The sequence below is a fragment of the Stenella coeruleoalba genome (genome assembly GCF_951394435.1).
Source record: "Stenella coeruleoalba genome assembly, chromosome: 14".
Lineage (NCBI taxonomy): Eukaryota > Metazoa > Chordata > Mammalia > Artiodactyla > Delphinidae > Stenella > Stenella coeruleoalba.
Genome location: NC_137160.1, coordinates 86,848,814 through 86,868,562, shown reverse-complemented (window position 1 = coordinate 86,868,562; position 19,749 = coordinate 86,848,814). Strand labels below are relative to the sequence as shown.

The 19,749-nt window shown below is 44.2% G+C and overlaps 1 protein-coding gene and 1 pseudogene across 2 annotated transcripts in view; both read left to right on the top strand.

Annotated features, from left to right (window-relative positions):
* The window catches only part of TMEM132D (transmembrane protein 132D), a 645,590-nt gene that overhangs the window by 465,592 nt on the left and 160,249 nt on the right, over positions 1-19,749 (top strand). The window lies entirely within an intron of this gene.
* On the top strand, positions 6,927-9,543 carry LOC307196721 (cytochrome c oxidase subunit 6A1, mitochondrial-like; annotated as a pseudogene). The gene has a single exon. The product of its transcript is annotated as a cytochrome c oxidase subunit 6A1, mitochondrial-like (transcript).

The window sequence follows — 19,749 nt, the reverse complement described above, 5'->3', positions numbered from 1 at the left end:
ATTCTCCCCTGAACTCCAGTTTCCACAGCTACTCTCGGCTGTTCAGTAGGCGTTTCACACTAGCATGTCCTAAACCAAACTTCTGATCTTCACCCTGCAAACGTATTCCTTCTGGAAATGTCCCCATTTCAGTCAATGGTAATTCCATCGTTCCAGTTGCTCAGACCCAAACTATGGAATCCTTCACTCTCAGACCTCACATCCAGTCTCTTGGTTGGTCCCAGTAGTTCTACCTTAACAGTAAATCCAGAACCTGATCATATATCTGGCTAATACTCCGGTACGAGACATCAGCGGACACGCCATCTCTTTCACTTGATGTTCAGTTTATTGGTTGGTTCCTCAAACTGTAAGTCCACGGGGGCAGGAATTTTTGTGTGTTTTCTTACGTGTTTATTCTTAGTATCTAAAACAGTTTGTAGTACACAGTAAGTGTTCAAAAATGTCTCAGATGAATAAATCATAGGCGCCCCCTCATTCAGATTCGTATCACTTCCCACCGTCCACAATAACACGACGAGATACTCTATCACTGTCTGGCCAATATCCCAGATACAACATGTCTGCCATATTCTAAAAATTAATTAAAAATTTTCCCTAAACCTTTTCTTCCCATGTTTTCAGCCTGAAATCTGTCCTCAAACCAATAACCTAAGAGTTGTCCGTGGTACTGACTTTTCGTACCCTACGTACCAACCAATAACCCTGTTAGTCTTGTCTCCAAAGTATATCCTTGAATTTGATCTCTTCTGCTATTCCCCGAGTTCAAGACACTTTAATTTCTTGCCCTAACGACATGGTCTCCTGTCCTCTACTTTTGCCACACCCCCACTCCCACCTGACCCATTTTCCCCAATAGCAGCTGGGAGATCTTTTCGGAACACCAGACACCTACCCGTCCTTTCTGCCTAAGATCGTTGCATCCAATTCCATCCACACTTACAGAAAAATTCAAAGTTCTTACTAAGACTCAAAGACCCCTTCATTGTCTGGTCCCAACCTACCTCTTTGACCTCATTTCCTAAAACCAACTCCCTTGCCGGTAAGCTTCACACTCCCATCCTTTGGTGTTCCTGAAACTTCCCCTGACCGCAGGGTGTTTGCACTGGCTGTTCCCCTGCCTGGAGGTCTCTTCCACAAGCCTGTCTCACAGCTGACTCATCACTCGTCCTGTCCTTCTGTATAAGTTTTCTTCAGTCAGTGAAGAAATCAGTGTTGTACCCACCGCCATCAAGACATGTTTATTCCATCACATGGCTCACCTGCTTTGATTTACCTTTAATCATGGGAACTTATCCTCCTTATTTTTACGTGTCCTTGCGAGTATTTTTCCCCACTAGATTTTAGACTTGAACACAGGGAGCTTGTCCACCTTGATGGATGCAGTATCCACACACCTGGAACATGAACTGACACATAGTAGGGGCTCAAAATACTTGCTGGATGATTAAACGATGGTGCATCTAAGATCCAAGCAATTAATAACGGAGGTTATTCAGGCATGACGTGTCCTTATGAAGCCATAGCATCTTCTAGGGAGTGGTAGCTCTTTGTTAGAGTACGCATGATATTTTTAACAACCTTTGCTGCACCTCTGTCTGTGTTGATATCAGGCTTACTGGTCTGCAGTTTTCATAACCGACTTTCTGTCCTGTCCATTTTTGTTCACTGGAAATTATTCTGGGGCCTCTCTGTCTGTATATGGTTCCTCACAGGTTCAGTAAAAACACTACAAAGTCTGTCTGTCCCTCGGAGTGATACACCCAATTCTGGAGGCTTGCTCTCGCTTAAAAAGGCTCGGTGATGGCTTGCAAATTACTCACCCAACGTGGGTCTAATTCCTTCTTAACCACTCTCACTTCTGCTCTGATGACTTTCTGACAATGGAATCGAAGCAGAAATGGAAATGAGCTGTTTTGGTAGCTGATACCATTTTCCAGAAGCCTTCCTTTTCCTAGATGTTTGTGCCTGGAACCTTCTTTTTGCTCAGGCAGACCCATTTGCTTTGCCATCCTGTTGCATATTCTGCCTTAAAGGACTTCAAGAGCCTCTGGATTGCAGCCAGATCTGGCCAGAGAGAAGCCTCTGGAAGCCCCAGCAGGAGGCCAGAGGGCAGCAGTGGAGGGAGGCGGAGCTTCTTGCCTCCTGGCTGTCTCTCTGCCTGTGCCGCGGGGGGCGGTCCCTCTGCCAAACATCACTGCTCCTCCCAGCAGCGTCCCTCCTCCCCCAAGGGTCGGCAACAGCAGGGCAGGTGCTGGCTCCAGGTTACTGATGCTTTCTCTGTGGTCCCTCTGTGTCGCCACCTTTCTAAATTAACCCTTATCCACCTGCTCTCCTGTTTTCTGTGGGGACCCTGACTGATGCTCTAGGAATCCTCCCTCAAGGAGATTGGGACTGACATATATGCACCACTATGTATAAAAGAGACAACTAATGACAGCCTACTGTAGAGCACAGGGAACTCTGCTCAATGTTACGTGGCAGCCTGGATGGGAGGGGAGTTCGGGGAAGAATGGATACATGTACACGTACGGCTGAGTCGCTTCGCTGCGCACCTGAAACTATCACAACGTTGTTAATCGGCTGTAGTCTAACAGGAAACAAAAAGTTAAACAAAAAGAAAAAAGAGTGGATATATGTATACGTATGACTGATTCACTTTGCTGTACAGCAAGAAGCTAATGCCTTGTAAAGCAACCGTACTCCGATAAAAATTAAATTTTAAAAAAGACCCACTTCTCACCACAGCCCCCCAGCTGTCCCTTCCCTGGCCAAACTTAGACCTTCAGATGTTTTTGGCTTTCCTTCCTCTAGCAATCATTTGCCTTTGTGAAATCAGAATTTCAGTTTTCCCCCTTGGTCAGACCTCATCTAGATTTTCTGTCCGTAGAACTTTTTTTTCTTTTCTCAAAACTTTTAGAAATCCGGTTTCCTTCTGTGACCCTGCTTGGTGACAAGTGACTTTTTCCCACTGACCACTTCCAACTCAGCCAGGTGTCTCGTGGGAACGTTCCAAGTGTAGAGAGTGACTCCGTTCTAGCTTTTATAGGCTGCTTTCTTAGAGTTTTCTGAGCTCTAGCTTCACTTTTCTTTTTTTTCCCAGGATTCCCTTTTACGTGATTTGACCGCCTCTTAACCTCCAGTGAGCTTGGAGTGCCCTGTGTTTCTTTTTCCAATAAGAGCTTCACTGAGCACATCTTAATGGTTCAGTGTGTAAGACTCCTAGTGCTCCTGATGTGCGGGGGCCAGTTAGCAATTAGGGACAGCGAAGGTCAGATTTCACGGGTCCTGCACGAAGCCCAGCTCTGCCCTACATGGTCAGGCTGGGAGTCCTTCTGAAACCAGACTGCAGGTTGGATCATCACCTGCAGAGCATCTCTAACCATGTGTCACCCCAATCCCAATCCTACTTTCATCCCTATGGACGCCACCCACGTTCATGTGTGGAGAGAGAGAGAGCCAGAATTACATTAAGGAGACAAACCCCAGAGGGCTATAAAGACAGATCTTGGAACAAAAGCTACTGAGATAATTTGGTACCTAATTGTGGTAAAGTAACTGCTGAACTAGTAATTAAATAGGTGACTGGACAGTTTAACAACTATTAAACCTCTGTGTTTAACAACAGCAACATGTCACCAGCAACCATAAAAAGAACGTTAAGACTCAACTTTCACAGAGAACCAGAGGGAACATAGGGTGGAGGACCCAGGTGGAGTTCACTCTTTTTTATTTTTTTTATTTTTGGCTGTGTTGGGTCTTCGTTGCAGTGCATAGGCTTCTCATTGCGGTGGCTTCTCTTGTTGCGGAGCACAGGCTCTAGGCGCGCAGGCTTCAGTAGTTGTGGCACGTGGGCTCATAGTTGTGGCTCGCGGGCTCTAGAGCACAGGCTAAGTAGCTGTGGCACACGGGCTTAGTTGCTTCGCGGCATGTGGGATCTTCCCAGACCAGGGCTCGAACCATTGGCAGGCGGATTCTTAACCACTGTGCCACCAGGGAAGCCCTGCAGTTCACTCTTTAGAGAAGATAATGATGATAGCTTTTGCTCTTGACAGCCATACTACATAGCTGGCTTCTGAGTGTGTTTGTTCAGGAGGTTACACAGGTGACATAAAGAGAGGAAGGGTCGGCCTCCCTCCAATGCATGAGTAAACTGAGGCTCAGAAGAGCATCCCGTACATCCTGAGGACTAACTCTTTGGCTCTCCTCTTACGTAAGCTACTTATCCTTACTTAATTTTCCTTACAAATTTTGACCAAAAGCTACCTACTTCCTTTCCAGCAACTACCTACTTCCCTTATAAGAATGTCATTTAGATGAACATCTAAAATGGAGAATTAATCAATATCGACCTAGAGTCTGCTATTGACCCCGTCCTGGTAGGTAGAGACCACTTACCTAGGACATTCTCATTCCATCGAACATTCTCTGCGCACGTGTAGCTGGGAGTGCCCCAGAAAGATTGGCTGAATTATGACTGCTCTTTCTTTTCCTGAACTCTAGTTAATAAGTCCATCTAAGTGGCATGGGCTGTTTATCGTGTTTTATTATTCATTTGAGAATTAACTAAGTGGCATTCTGCTCTTTCTGGAGAATGATTTTATTTTGCAGCTGCAATCAATTTATGATTTCTAAACAGGCAAGGGGTCGTTGATTATTTTCAAGGGAAATAATAGTCAGCAAGCCCTGCTTGTATTTTGATATGTTGGCCAAAGTGGGTTTTGCGACAGAGAGAAAATGGAAGGGAATTAATCAGTGAATCATCCTTTCACGGATGGTTTACAAATGATTTCCATACTGTACCATGAAATCAAATTACGTTCCTTTTTCATAAAGAATCCTTTCTGGAGTTTTCCTCATTCGTTCAGTCGTGCATATAGTCTACAAATATGTGCGTCTGTGTGTGTGCACGTGTCTTGAATATATTAGGTATAGTGTAAGGTTTGGTGAATAAAGCAGAGATAAATCCCACTCCTGTGATGTTAGCGGTAAAGATGTAGGAAACAGATAATGAACAGGTAAATAAATAAATAAGTGAACATTGCACGTATCAGACAACATGCTTTAAAATATCAAACAGAATATAGTGATGGAGAATTAAGGATTGGGGAAGGGGGACACTTAGTTTGGAAAATCAGAGAAGGTCAGCCTTAAGGAGGTGGTGTTTAAACTGAGGCTTGCGGGATAGAGACATGTCAGTCCTACACAGTTCAGGAGATGTGGGCGCTGCAGACAGAAGGAACCTTCTACAGGTGGGGTCTAAGGCAAAAAACAGCTCACAGTGGCCAGGGTGGCCCGAGGGCAAAGAGTCAGAGAAAAGTGTCCCAAGATGAGCTTGAAGCGGCATCTGGGTTTTATTCCAAGTGCAGTGGTTAGAATTCGGGGGGTGTCAATTAGAGAAATTTTAAATATATATTTTATGAATTTTAAATACTTTGTGAGTAGAGATTGTATTGGAGGAGAGCAGCGATGCAGGCAGCAGGAGAATTTGCGGACTACTTTACAGCATCCTGCAGGGAAACAATGGCAGAGGGAGGGGCAGCGAGAAGGGGGCGGAGTCAAGTTCCCTGAGGTTACAGTGAGTCCCCTACATCCGAACCTTCAAGTTGCGAACTTTCAAAGATGCGAGTGTGCGTGCGCATGTCCGGTCAGGTAAGTTAGTTCACGTGTCTGGCGTACATTGTCGTGTGCTTTCATCCTCTGCAAGTGGTTGTGCTTTTGTGTACTTTACTGTACGGTACTGTATAGAGTACAGCAGTACAGTACCTTTATTTCGAGCCCAGGGTGTCCAGAAACAAGCGTAAAAGCAGCAGTGATGTAGCTGGTGCTACTGTACTTTTCAAGGTCCTGTACTGTAAGATTAAAATGTTTTATTTATTTTTTGTTTGCTTTTTTTAATGTATTATTTGTGTGAAATGTATTATAAACCTACTACAGTACAGTACTATGTAGCCGATTGTGTTAGTTGGACACCTAGGCTGACTTTGTTGGACTTACGAACAAACTGGACTTAAGAACGCGATCTCGGAACGGAACTCATTCGTATGTAGGGGACTAACTGTATAATAATGAGAGCTGTTGAGCCTTGCTGGTGGATGGTCATGGGGGCATCGAGAGAAAGAAGAGGATCCTGATAAGTCTGTGTCTGATTTCAAATAAATGGAAATAAGGAGGCGTTTGCTACGAACTGGAGAGGTGAAGAAGGGGGCGGCATGATGTCAGGGAGAAATAAAAAAAAAATTAGTTTTCGATATGTAAATTTGGGGATGCTTGGGAAATAGGAAGAAGAGTTAAGGTTATGTTAAGGTTATGACCTTCATATAAATCAGATGTTCATTGCCAAGAAGAATCTCTAGGCTTGAATTACCAACTAAGCACAGCATTGAAGCTTAAGCTGTGGTATTTCCACTGGTGTTTTTTGTTTTTTTTAAATAGCAGTAATAATAACAACAAGGGAGTCATTTGCTGAATGCCCGCTCTCTGTTAGGTGCATGGTAGGTGCCTTATAGCTGCTGTCATTTCTAAAATTTATATCCTTTCCATGGTGTTGTTGAGTTTCTCTCTACTTCTAGAAGCTCTAAAATCTTTCTGCATTAATATACACTACCATTTTCAAACTAGTAGCACTAATTTTAAAACAAGTTTAAATAGTGCCTCTATGAATGTCACGCGTTGCACTTGGAATCGCTAAATTTGCTCAGGGAAGAAAATCCAAGGTAGTCTTTGCTCGGTGCCCTGTGTTGCTTCTTCATTTCAGATCTTGAAATATTTGAAGAAGAAGCCTGGGTTAAAGGCTCACCAAGTCCCCCAAAACTACCTGTTTCCAGATTTACCTGTTGTCCATAAGCTGATCCTTAGGACCGCTTGTATTCCTTCCTCTCCCTTGGCCTGTAGGGTATGCTGATGGCCACGTCTGCATCCCGCCTGTAGCAGCTGGACGCAGAGAGGGTGGTGGTCTGGACTGATACGCACTGCCCTGACCCTGGATTTCTCATTATCACCCTCATCTTTCTCTGCACCGTGATTTCCTCAAGTCAGCGTGTCCCAAACAGATGATTCATGGAACACTGGTGCCCTGAGTAGTATTGATTTTGTATTTTAAAAAATGCTTTGCCAGGGATGTAAGATGCTGGGCTAACCAAAGTTAGCAGGATTCTCCACAGTCAGACCACCCGGAACTGTAAGTAACGATCCTTTTCTGCATGAGAGGAGTTAAGATTCTCTTCACCGTGGAATCCTATTGGCCAGTGGCTATTTCCCAAGTCACGATGACCACCATCCGTAATTGTTCCATGGGATGCAGTTTGGGATCTCTTAATTGGAAATATATTTCCAATTCCTTTTTTGGAAAGAGATGAAACATAAGTAAACAAACTGAAAATGTAAAGGCGGGTAAATTACCGAAGGCTTGGTAGGCTAACATTGGTTTTCAGACCTCTTTTCAGCTATGGAACTTCTCTCCTGGGTCTCCCTGAAGAAGTTCTTTGATTTCTTTTTAATCTCTTTATCTGCTCAGGGGACAATATTATCAAACTCTTGATTTTGAGTGGATGTTGTGAAAAGAGACAGGACTGCATCACTTAGATGTGCTTTTTAGCTTTTGGTATCTGGGGTGTTATATAAATCCCAGGCCTTGTTTGTACTGTGGTTATAATAAGCAGTGTAACTTTTCTACCGGGTAACCCTGAGATAACGTTGTCAGAGAAAAAGAAATGGCTGAACAGAACCACTTCTACGAGTTAAACCCATTCCCTGACAGCTGGCTCGTGGGTGAGTTGCTGAATTCTGAGATTTGAAGTAGCATTTACAGAAGACCTTATTTTGAGAAGGCAGCACAGAAAATTATACCAAGTGTTATTTAACAGCTCTAATTATGATTTTCCCCCTCTTTCTGCTTGTATCTACAATTTGATCCAAATTAATATTTATTTATACTAATAATAGCCAAGCCAGATGGATTGCTCACTCTGTACCAGGCAGTGCTCACAAGGGCTTTGCATGAACTAACCCATTTAATCTTCGTGATAACCTAGGAGGTGGGCGCTATTATTGTCCTCATTTTAATGATGGTGAGACTGAGGTTAAGAGAGGTTAAGAAACTGACCAAATTCTAACTCAGACAGTGCAGCTCCAAAGCTCACACTCCTATCATGCTGTCTTTCACCAGCCTTGCAATACATCGCATAGCTCTCTGTCCTCAGACATACATTCCTGCCCAATTCCTTCACTTTGACTTGGTAACTAACACAGAACCCAATGTTCTTTGGGGACTCAAATTGGGGGCCCAATTCGGGGGCCCAATTCCTTCACTTTGACTTGGTAACTAACACAGAACTCAATGTTCTTAGGGGGCCCCTACTCTTTGGGGGCCCTTGGCCAAGCCTCAGGAATACAGTGACACTTGGACTCCGTGAAACTCAAATCAAGCTTCCACTTCCCAGATATCAGCGATGTGTGTAGGCGTCCGCTGACGTTGATGAGCAGCTCAGACTTAGAGCAATAGTGCTTTAGTTTCCGGTAATCTCTATGAAGCCATGCTTCCTCCAACTTTCTGGAGCACGTGTGAGTTTCTTGTTCAGATGCCTTTAATCATTTTTGAATTCGATGCAGTATATAGCAAGCTGTTAACACAAGCTCGCACTGTGCTTCCTATTTGGGGTACAATGCTGAATTGGGCGGATAAGGTCTCTGCCTTCCTATTTGGGGTACAACGCTGAATTGGGCGGGTAAGGTCTCTGCTGTCAGTTAAATTCCTTTCTAAGGAAGAGACCGGCACTGCCCAAGTGATACCAAAATCCGAACAGTTGAGAACAGTTTAGTGCGTGGTGGTGCACGTAGTGTGGGCGTGGCAAGGTGCGGCCTTCTTTACAAGCACAGTTAGCCTTTAAGAGACCTGGATACAAAGAAGGGCTGGCAGTGTGAAGATCCGGGGTCCCAGGGCACCAGACAAAGAGAGCAGCAAGTGCTAACAACAAATGAGAAGACCCAGGTAGGCGGTGATCCCGGTTGAAAATGGCGGCAGCAGCTGGATCCCGGGTTTCTGGGCCGCTGGGTCGTTCCCGGCTGCAGCTGAGTCGGCCTATGTCGAGTGGTGCCCACAGCTCGCATGTGGAAGGCCCTCACCTGCCTCGTGGCGCTCCCCAGGGTGGAGCGAGCATGCTGGACGTCTTCCTGAAGTCGCGCCACGGAGAGGAGGGCAGACCGGAGGCGGTCGACTACCCCCATCTCCGCATCAGGTCCAAGCCCTTTCCCTGGGAAGATGGTAACCATACCCTTGTCCATAACCCTCATGTGAATCTGCTTCCAACTGGCTACGAAGATGAATAAAGAGAACCTGGACCACTACAGTGGGGACCACAGCACTAGTTTGGGCCATTACTCTGCACACATGGACCAGAAAAGTTAGGGGACCTTAAGCTCACCTTCCTGTGTCCGGTGATGACCATTATACTTGATATCTTCCATCCTTTGCTTATGGCAGGAGATGGCTTAAATAAATAACTTACTCATGAGCTGAAAAAAAAAAAAAAGACCCAGGTATGCTTGGGACACGAGGTCAGAGTGGGGGACTGTTACAAGATGACATGAGAGAGGTTGGCAGGGCTTTGGAGAAGATGGGGTCTTTTAGGGCATGATCTGGGATTTGAATTTTATTGTAAGTGCAGAGTTGAAAGGTAGGGAGTTTACACTTTAAAGGATCACCCCAGCCAGTGTGTGAAGTCCAGAGGGGATGTCTTGAGTCAAGGGCACTGCTTCGAGGCTCTGAGAATCCAGTGATGTGGGAGGTGGGCTGCAGTGAGACAGTGCAGATGAAGAATTGGGTGGAGACATTGACGCTTGGAGCTTGCGGTGGATTCAATATATGGGGATGGAATGAAGAGTAAGAACTTGTCAGTGGAGTAGAATAGCTTGGGTTTTACTTTTTGGTTCTTCCTCCATCAAAGCAGATGCAGAAGTGAGGGAATCACCATCAGTGAGGGAAAACAAACCAGATATGAACAGGCTGTGGTAGATTACACTGGGACCCCAGCCCTCCGTCCCGTACTTTATAGCTGCCTCCCTGCCTGCTGGTGGGTGGAGTTCACTTCCTTTCCCGTTAGCTTTGAACTTAGCCACGCGACTTGCTTTGGCCAAGGCGATGTTGGTGGAGGTGAGCAGAGCAGGTCCTGGAAATGTGCTTACGTGGCTGGGTTTGCCCTCGTGTGCTTCTGACATCGTTACGAGAAAAACATGCCATGTAGTCAGGCGGCCCCAGAAGAATGAGAGTGTGGAGCAGGCCTGAACCCCATGTGGAGCCTGGAGCCAAGTTCTGTGGACCTTCTGAGCTCAGCTGACCCGCAGCCTGAAGCAGAGCATCGCCGTCTGATCCACGGATCAGGGATGCTGAGAATAAACGCTCCGTATGGTACGCCGCTGGCTAACTGAGGCAGAGCCCTTCAGAGGCACCAGCCCAGCCGTAGGAAGTGTGGCAGACAAGCCTTATGAATATGGATAAGCCCTGCTCTGCCTCTTCATAAGCAAAGCCTTTGGAGCCTGGGAATCTGCTAGGTTTCACAGTAGCTACAGTGTATGTCCTTAAGATAAATGCTGTAGATAGATGATAAGAAAAGAAAAGAGAAAAGAAAAAAGAAAAGAGTTGATAGCTCTCCAGGCCTTTTGGTGCTGTGAAGGTCTTTAACAATGCACTTGCGAACTTGAACTTACAGTTACCAGAGGGGAAGGTCGGGGGGAGGGATAGACCGGGAGTTTGGGATTGACATATACACACTGCTATGTTTAAAACACACAACCAACAAGGACCTCCTGTATAGCTCGGGGAACGCTGCTCAATATTCTGTAATAACCTAAATGGGAAAAGAATTTGAAAAAGAATTGGTACAAGTATATGTATAACTGAATCACTCTGTTGTACACCCAAAACTAACACAGCATTGTTAATCTACTATACTCCAGTATAAAATAAAAATTAAACAACAACAAAAAACAATGCACCCGCTTAAAATATTCTGTTCCCTCCCAGAGACGTCATCATTTGAGACAATAGAATGTGGTGCTTAAAAGGCAGAGCCCGGAAATTAGGCAAGACTGAGAGTGAATTCTGTATCTGCCACTTATTTGCTCTTGCTGTTGGGTATTTCATTTAATCTCCCTAAACCTCAGTTTCCTCATTTGTTAAATGAGGCAATGATACCCACCCACTCAGCTTGGGGAGGAGGGTAGATGTAAGTAAATAATACATGAAAGTCCTAGAACAGTGCCTAATACAACAGAAGTGCTTAGGTTCCCAATCTGGAAAATAAGAAGAATGTCTATGCTTTGGAAGCAAGTTTGATGATGAGGTAAATTACCAGGGACACTTCAGTCTCCTGTATGAGTCTCTTTTCTTTAAACATCTCCCCAAAGGTCTTTGCTCAACATTTACTGAATAAATGTTAAGAGATAGAGAAGAGTGGGACAATGCCGTGAGCCCTCAGCCCAGCCCCGAGCTCTGTACTGGGATGTGCTCTATACAAGCACCCAGAAGACGATCCAGATACTTATAATACAGGGACCTGAGAAACCAGACTCTGGGGGAAAAAAAACCAGACATTAGCAAGAAGCTTGAATAAATGACACAGCCAAACCCAGGGCTTGCTCCAATGGGACAGTCCTTTCTAGAATGAGAGTTTGTGCTCTGATCTCAATCATCCACTTTCAAGACTGTGTGGGATAAAGAATGGCCCCCGAGATGTCCACATCCTTAACTCTGGAACCTGGGAATGTTAACTTACATGGCAAGAGGGGCTTGGCGGGTGTGGTTAAGGGTGTGACACGAGGTGGTTGCCGTCTTCATCCACATGGATGTGATTACAAAAGTCCTGATAAAGGAGAGAAAAGCAGAGAATCGGCTACAGTAGGACACGCACGTGAGGATTTTTCAGAGGAGGCTGGAGGGAAGCAACAGATTGGAGCGATGCTGGAAGGGGCCACAAGCCGTGGAATGCTGGCAGCCTCTGGATTTGTATGGATATGTATATGTTTTTAAATTTTATTTATTTATTTATTTTCGGCTGCGTTGGGTCTTAGTTGCGGCACGTGGGATCTTTTGTTGCAGCCTGCGGGCTTCTCTCTAGTTGTGGCACAAGGGCTTTTGTTTTTCTCTAGTTGTGGCTCGTGGGCTCCAGAGTGCGTGGGCTCAGTAGTTGTGGCGCACGGGCTTAGTTGCCCCGCGGCATGTGGGATCTTAGTTCCCCAACCAGGGATCGAACCCACGTCCCCTGTATTGGAAGGCAGATTCTTAACCACTGGACCCCCAGGGAAGCCCCAACCTTTGGATATTTGGAAAGGCAAGGGGACAGATTCTCCCCCTGAAGCTTCCAGAAGGCACATGCCCTGTGGACACCTTGCTCTTACACTTCTGACTTGCAGAAGTGAAAGAGAATGCATTTGCATTGTTCTGAGCCGCCGGGCTTGTGGTCACGTGTTAACAGCAGCAACGGGAAACTAATGCAAGGTCCTTAACAGGTACTTGTATGTGTGTGAGCTCTTAAGTTGGGCGGGGCCCAGCGTGCTCATCTGTAGGCCTGTTCTTCCATCCCTGGCCCTGGCTTCCAAACAACATCGGATGTCTTTTCACTTGAGCGGGTCCATGACATTCCCGTTCTTATGACTCTCAGAATTCTCTCCTTTTACAGGGTGACTCTCTGGCAAGGTGCCTTTTGCTCTGCGGGTTCATGGCTTCTCTGAGCATTGATTGGCCAGTGGGAGTTTTGCATTCACACCCCACACGCCTGCATCTTCATAAAGTAGCTGCTCAGGTGTTCACCGTCGCCTCTAAGATGAGTCGGCTTCCCGGTACACTGCGAAAGGCCCGTGAAAGCAGCCATTGTTCTCTGAAGCTCCTTTGTGCCCAAACTCCAAATGTGGAGACTTGCAAAAAAAAAAAAAAAAGTGAGGTTTTTTTTTTCCTTCATTTTTGCACTTTTTTTTGTCAACTTCTAAAGCACTCGAGTTATCTTTGTGTTTGACTAATTTCAGATTTTGAAAGCACGAGGAAAGGGCTCGAGGTACGTCGCTTGCCTAATGGTTCACTGAAGAAACTGGTTTAACTTGACAGCACAAAAGGTTCATAGAAATGATAGCTCCCTCTTCTTTAGCAGCGCTGTGAGAACATCCTGAAGGGCATCTGAGAAAGATGTTGGGTACCCTTCCCTTTTGTCTCAGCAGTGAATTAAATTTAGTGCGAATGAAGATGTCAAAATGAGATCTGATTATTAATAGTGTCTGCAGGTTCCAGGAGTTTTTTAAAAAATGTCAGTTGTTCATTAAAAATGTCCAGTTTGATGAGAGACGGGATGGTGGAGATTGTCATGAGTTGTCACACCTAAAACATTTTCTGAGCTGCCCTAGCTTTCTGTAAATGATTCTTTATATCATTTTGGACCAAAATGTGCTTTTCAGAAACATCCGTCTAATGTGAAACTGTTAGAACCCTTTGTTGCAAGTGACTGTAAACCCAATTCAACTAGGTGAAACAGAAGAGAGATATTGGTCGACTTCCATAAGAAACAGTCTGCACATGGGTTTCAGGTATGGCTTGATCCAGGCGCTTAAACACTATTATCAGGATACTTGCCCTGTACCCACTGTGAAATTTAGCCAGGCCAGAATCACCCACCATGGCCTTTGGAGGGCAGGGTAAGAGAGCTGGACCAAAGAATTTCTATCAGTTACACATCTCTGTGCCATTTCAGACCTTCTCTGAAGGCCAGGTCTACCTGGTTCAGGGACATTGGGCTGTTTTTTTCAGCTGCTGTAGCACTAAACTCCCTAATGACACCAGGGAATTTGCTTTGGCACAAGAAAACAGTGCCTGACCTTAGGCCTGTGCTGTCCCGCCCTAGGGCTCTCTTGTTCACTCTGTAACGTGCAACATTTTCTGGACAAGTACACACACGCTACCCAGAAGCAAAGAGGAATTAGCATCCTGCAGGGCACACCTTTGACCAACAAAAGATTGAAACTAGTGGATAAACCCCTCCCCAGGTGGACGGATCTGAGAAGCAGCCATTAGTATGGTCTCCCAGAAAAGAGTCTGGCAGATTTGGGCAATTTCTCATGCTTGATATCAAACACTGGCCCACTCCTTCACGTGTGTTCATCAGTTTCCTTCCTTCCCTGCCCCTCTCCTTTTTTCCGGCGCTTCTGCCCCAAGGCTGGCACGCCCCTCGTGCTTTCATAGCACATAACCTCTGCCTCGGGCTCTGCTTTCTGTTCCACACAGGCTGAGTGACGATTTATGATTTATTTGGAAGACATGGGTGCCTTTTCTTTCTTAGATGCCTTAAAGTACCTCACACACCTAGGACATGATGGAACTATGGGGAGGAAGATACACTTCAGTAAAACAGAATTACAGGTTTTATCCAGATTTACACAGTACTCAGACATAGAAACAAGAGCATGGTTCGGAAGCTTCTAACACTCGTCCACTGATCATGCCGCATGGCTGTGAAAAGCATGAAGGCAAAGTACATAACGCAGGAGATTCTTTCGTCCTGCCCAAAGAATATCTTGTTGCTTCTAGAACAGAACATAAAGGTGATTTAGAGGTGATTAGAGAGGTAACTCTGGTGTAGTGCAGTTAGATTAAAATATCTGTTCTGTTGTCACCAGTGGCAGGATTCTCTACTTTTTTATGGCTGAATAATATTCCATTGTATACATATAGTGCATTTTTTTAATCCATCAGTGGACATTTAGGTTGTTTCCCTATCTTGGCTATTGTGAATAAGTTTGCAATCGTTGCAGTGCAGGGGTGCAGATCTCTCTTCCAGATACTGATTTCATTTCCTTTGGATATATACCCAGAAATGGGATCACTGGATAGTAATGGTAGGTCTATTTTAAATTGCAGGGGTGGCGGGGGGGGGGGGACCTCCATTCTGTTTTCCATAATGGCTGCACCAACTTACATTCCTTCCAAGACATGAGACTGTGAAATGAGCTGGACAGAGAAACACAGACACTCTCTGGTATCATTTATATGTGGAATCTAAATAAAGAGAAGTTGAATTCATAGAAACAGAGAGTAGGATGGCGGTTACCAGTGTCTGGCGGTGGGGGAAATGGGGAGATGTTGGCCCAAGGGTGCACTCTTCTAGTTATAAGATGAATAAGTTCTGGGGATCTAGTGTACAGCGTGGTGACTATAGTTAATAATTCTGTATTTTTTGCTTGAAATTTACTAAGAGAGTAGATGTAAAGTGTTCTTTCAAAAAGAAGGGAACGGTGAGGTGATAGATGTGTTCTTTAGCTTGATTGTGATAATCATTTCACAATTATACATATGTTAGATCATCATATTCTGCACTTTAACTATATTATCATTTCATTTGTCAATTATGCTTCAATAAAGCTGAAAACACTTTTCATATTAAAAAATACCTGTACTGCCATTTTCCTTTTGACAATCCAGTTGTTATTCAGTCCAAGCATCTCTCTACAACACCACTGGGAGGTTTAAATGGGATAATGCTTTCAGATTCTCCCAGTACATACAACACAGTCAAAAGGCGTTATTGTTGCCAAATCTAGGTTTCTGTGGTGGACTGTTACTTATATTTACGATTGTATTAGGGTGATGCAGAGAAACAGAACCAATAGTATATATACAGGCGGATCTCAGAGATACTGTGGATTTGGTTCCAGACCACTGCCAATAAGCAAATAGCACAATAAAGTGAGTCACATGCATTTTTTGGTTTCCCGGTACCTATAAAAGTTACATTTGCACCATACTGTGGTCTATTAAGTGTGCAATAGCATTATGTCTAAAATAACACTACACACACCTTCATTCAAAAATACTTCATGATTAAAAATACTAACCATCATCTGGGCCTTCAGCAAGTCATAGTTGTAACATCAAAGATCACTGACCACGGATCACTGTAACAAGTATAATAATACTGAAAAAGTTTGAAATATTGAGAGAATGACCAAAATGGGACCCAGAGACACAAAGTGAGCAAACGTTGTTGGAAAAAAGGGCATCGACAGACCTGCTTGATACCAGGTTGCCACAAACCTTCAATTTGCAAAAAAAAAAACCACAGTATCTGCAAAGCACAATAAAGCAAAGCACAATGGAATGAGGTCTCTGCCTATATATACTTTTTACTTTTACATATATATGTATATATAGACACACACATATATACATTATATATGTGTATAAAAGTACATATACAATATATGCATTATATATGTTTAATGTATGTATACATTATATATGTACGTATACAGAATTTTATATACACATATATATACACACATATATATATATATATATATATATATATATATGAAGAGATTTATTATAAAGAGCAGTTATGGAGTCTGGCAAGTCTGAAGTCTACAGAGTAGACTAGCAGACTGAGGACACAAACAGCTAATGTTCCAGTGTGAGTCCAAAGGCCGTCTTCTACGGAGCCAGGAAGAGCCACTGTTGCAGTGAAGTCCAAAGGCAGTGTGCAGCAGAATTCTCTCTTGCTTGGCAGGGACCATTCTTTTTGTTCTATTCGGGCCTTCAACTGATTAGATGAGGCCCACCACATCATGGAGAGCCATGTGCTTTAAATGTTAAAATCTCATTCAAATACATCCTTACAGAAACACCTAGGGTGATGTTTTAACCAGCGCTCTGGGCACCCCGTAACCCAGTCAAGCTGATGTGTAAAATTAACCATTGCAACAGTGAAGAATCTTTTTTTCAAACACCCGTCACCTGAAGAAACAAGTAAACAGTCATATAAGAGATTGCAACAAAATATTGAAATTGTGGAAAGAAGCCTCTCAGGTGGTCACTGAATTAGCAGACCAGAGGTAGCTAACCACGTGCAGAGCGGTCTGGGGGATATGTTGATTAAGAGAGAGAGAGAGGCAGCGTGTGTGTGGCAGAGAGAGAATAAAAAAGCTCAGGACTTGGCTCCAGTTATCTTGGAAATCAGTGTGAGGTGCTACTGAAAATAGGAAGGCAAGCTGAAACTCTGTGTAAGAAATACTTAACCCTCCCAGAGCCCCTCCTGCGGCCCTTGCTAGTGTCACCTGTCCACCAAGCTCCCACTGTGAGACAGAAGGGTTGCTGTCTGGACAGGGTGAGTGAGAAAGGCTCTGGCCCTGCTGAGAGGCTCTGTCCTGAGCAGGAGACTGTGCTAAGCAATTGCACACCCCATGGTGAGACGCCTCCCTGCGATGCCTTTCTTGCTCGAGCCCCAAATCACTAACACAGGGCAAGCAACTTTATGACCAGCTTTATGATTTTACAGTAAGCTTCACTGCGTTGTTTCACTTTATAAAATATTTCAGCCAATGACCTTGTTTTGCAGATTAGGAAACAGACGTAGAGATCTGCCAACCAGTGATTTTCCCTGTACCCATAATTTGCATGTGAGGCACCGAACGTCTTGAAGTGTGTTCTGAATCATGGAAGAGACATTGAACTTTGGTCCGTATCCCTCACTATTCTGATTACATAAATGTTCGTGATCAATCCATGGGAACGGTGTCCTGAGCCATAAACTTCAAGATGCAAGATAAATATTTTTATTACTTTTCAGTAACTTGATTTGTTTCAAGTTTCCAAGTTCTGCTAGGCTAGTTACCAGAAACCTAATCTCCGTCACTGTGAAGCCCCACCTCCCCTTTTCTTCTTGAATTGTTTACATCCTGGGAAGTCCCAGAATGTATTTCCAACGCGTATGGAGACGGGGACATCTGAGTGCATATAATTTGTTCATGTGAGCGTCTTCTGAGATGCCAGCTCTCCCATCTGGCTTTTACACATTGGTCCATGAAAATTCCCGTGCACACAAGCCACTGGGAAAAGCGTTTTACCCTCGTCTGTATAGTAAAGCATCTTTTCAGGTCCCGAAGCTCTCTCGGCTACTTCCAAGCCACTCCTGGGCACACAAGAACTGTGTGCTTCTCTACAACTCAGGGCATGGTACGTGTCCAAGATGCTGTGGCAGCCTAGTGAAATCTCGGGCAATTCCTGTCTCCGGAGACTCTCCACATCCCTGGGAACTTGCCACAGGGAGCAAGTAATGGAATAGATTCTCTGTTCTCAGATCCCGTCTTTCCTTAGCTTGAAGTCAAAGACTCTATGTGAAACCCGCCAACCCCACTTCTTCGATGATCATCTTCCCCTATTTTTAGCTTGAGAAAGCAAATTCAGGAAGTTAAAGGACCCTTGCTATTACTCACTGAGTATTCCCTCAAATCTTAACACTGGCTGTATTTTTCTTTTCTAGTCCAGTGTAGACTTTTGGAAATTAAAAGCCAGGAAAAGACTTTTCTCTCCTTTTGCTTTCTTCTCTACTTTTTATTCACACATCTTGTCCCACACAATGGCATAATTGATCATGTGTATGTCTGTATTTTTCATCATTGAATATTATTAAAAATAATGTCGTTATAATCCTCAGTAATACCAGCTGGACTTTCTGGGTGGTTCTGCTGGCATTTATCCATGTCCTTCTATAGTAAGGAAAATTGGTGGCAGGATATGAGGAACCAGAAGTAAGGTTTATAAACCTGAGGCTGGAATTGAGATGCCCGAGAAAGGTTGAAGTGTGCTAGTCTGTTTCCTTTAATTAACCCTGCCCTTCTCTAGTTAAAGGATTCTCTTTAAAGGACGGATCAACCTCATTTGCTCGCGTGGATGTGATCTGACTGGCGATAAGAGGCATATGTGGGTGGCTCCCTCCTTTTTATGAGGATCTGTGGCTGCTCTGTTAGTATTTGCTACGCTCAGGCAGGCTAATGGGGAGGAAATCGACAGATTTCTTCTCTTATTGCTCTACTGACCACATCAGAGCTATGTTCGGGAAATGGGAGAGGAAGCATCTTTACAGGGACCCATATCTCTTCTTACTGATGAGAATGGATTTGTTCAATGAATCATACAAAGAATGTGAATAGCACCAGTGGACATAAGTTTGTCCTTTAGTCATGTTCTTCCATCTCTTTTTAAAATTTTATTGACGTATAATTGAGTTTTACAATGTTGTGACTCAGTTATACATATATATGTACATTCTTTTTTTTTAAACATCTTTACTGGAGTATAATTGCTTTACACTGGTGTGTTAGTTGCTGCTGTATAACAAAGTGAATCAGCTATACATATACATATATCCCCACGTCCCCTCCCTCCTGCGTCTCCCTCCCACCCTCCCTATCCCACCCCTCTAGGTGGTCACAGAGCACCGAGCTGATCTCCCTGTGCTATGCGGCTGCTTCCCACTAGCTATCTGTTTTACGTTTGGTAGTGTATATATGTCCATGCCACTCTCTCACTTCGTCCCAGCTTACCCTTGCCCCTCCCCGTGTCCTCAAGTCCATTCTGTATGTCTGCGTCTTTATTCCTGTCCTGCCCCTAGATTCTTCAGAATCTTTTTTTTTTTTCAGAATCCATATGTATGTGTAAGCCTACAGTATTTGTTTTTCTCTTTCTGACTTACCTCACTCTGTATTACAGACTCTAGGTCCATCCACCCCACTACAAATAACTCAATTTCGTTTCTTTTTATGGCTGAGTAATATTCCATTGTATATACGTGCCACATCTTTATCCATTCGTCTGTCGATGGACACTTAGGTTGCTTCCATGTCCTGGCTATTGTAAACAGTGCTGCAGTGAACATTGGGGTTCATGTGTCTGTTTGAATTATGGTTTTCTCAGGGTATATGCCCAGTAGTGGGGTT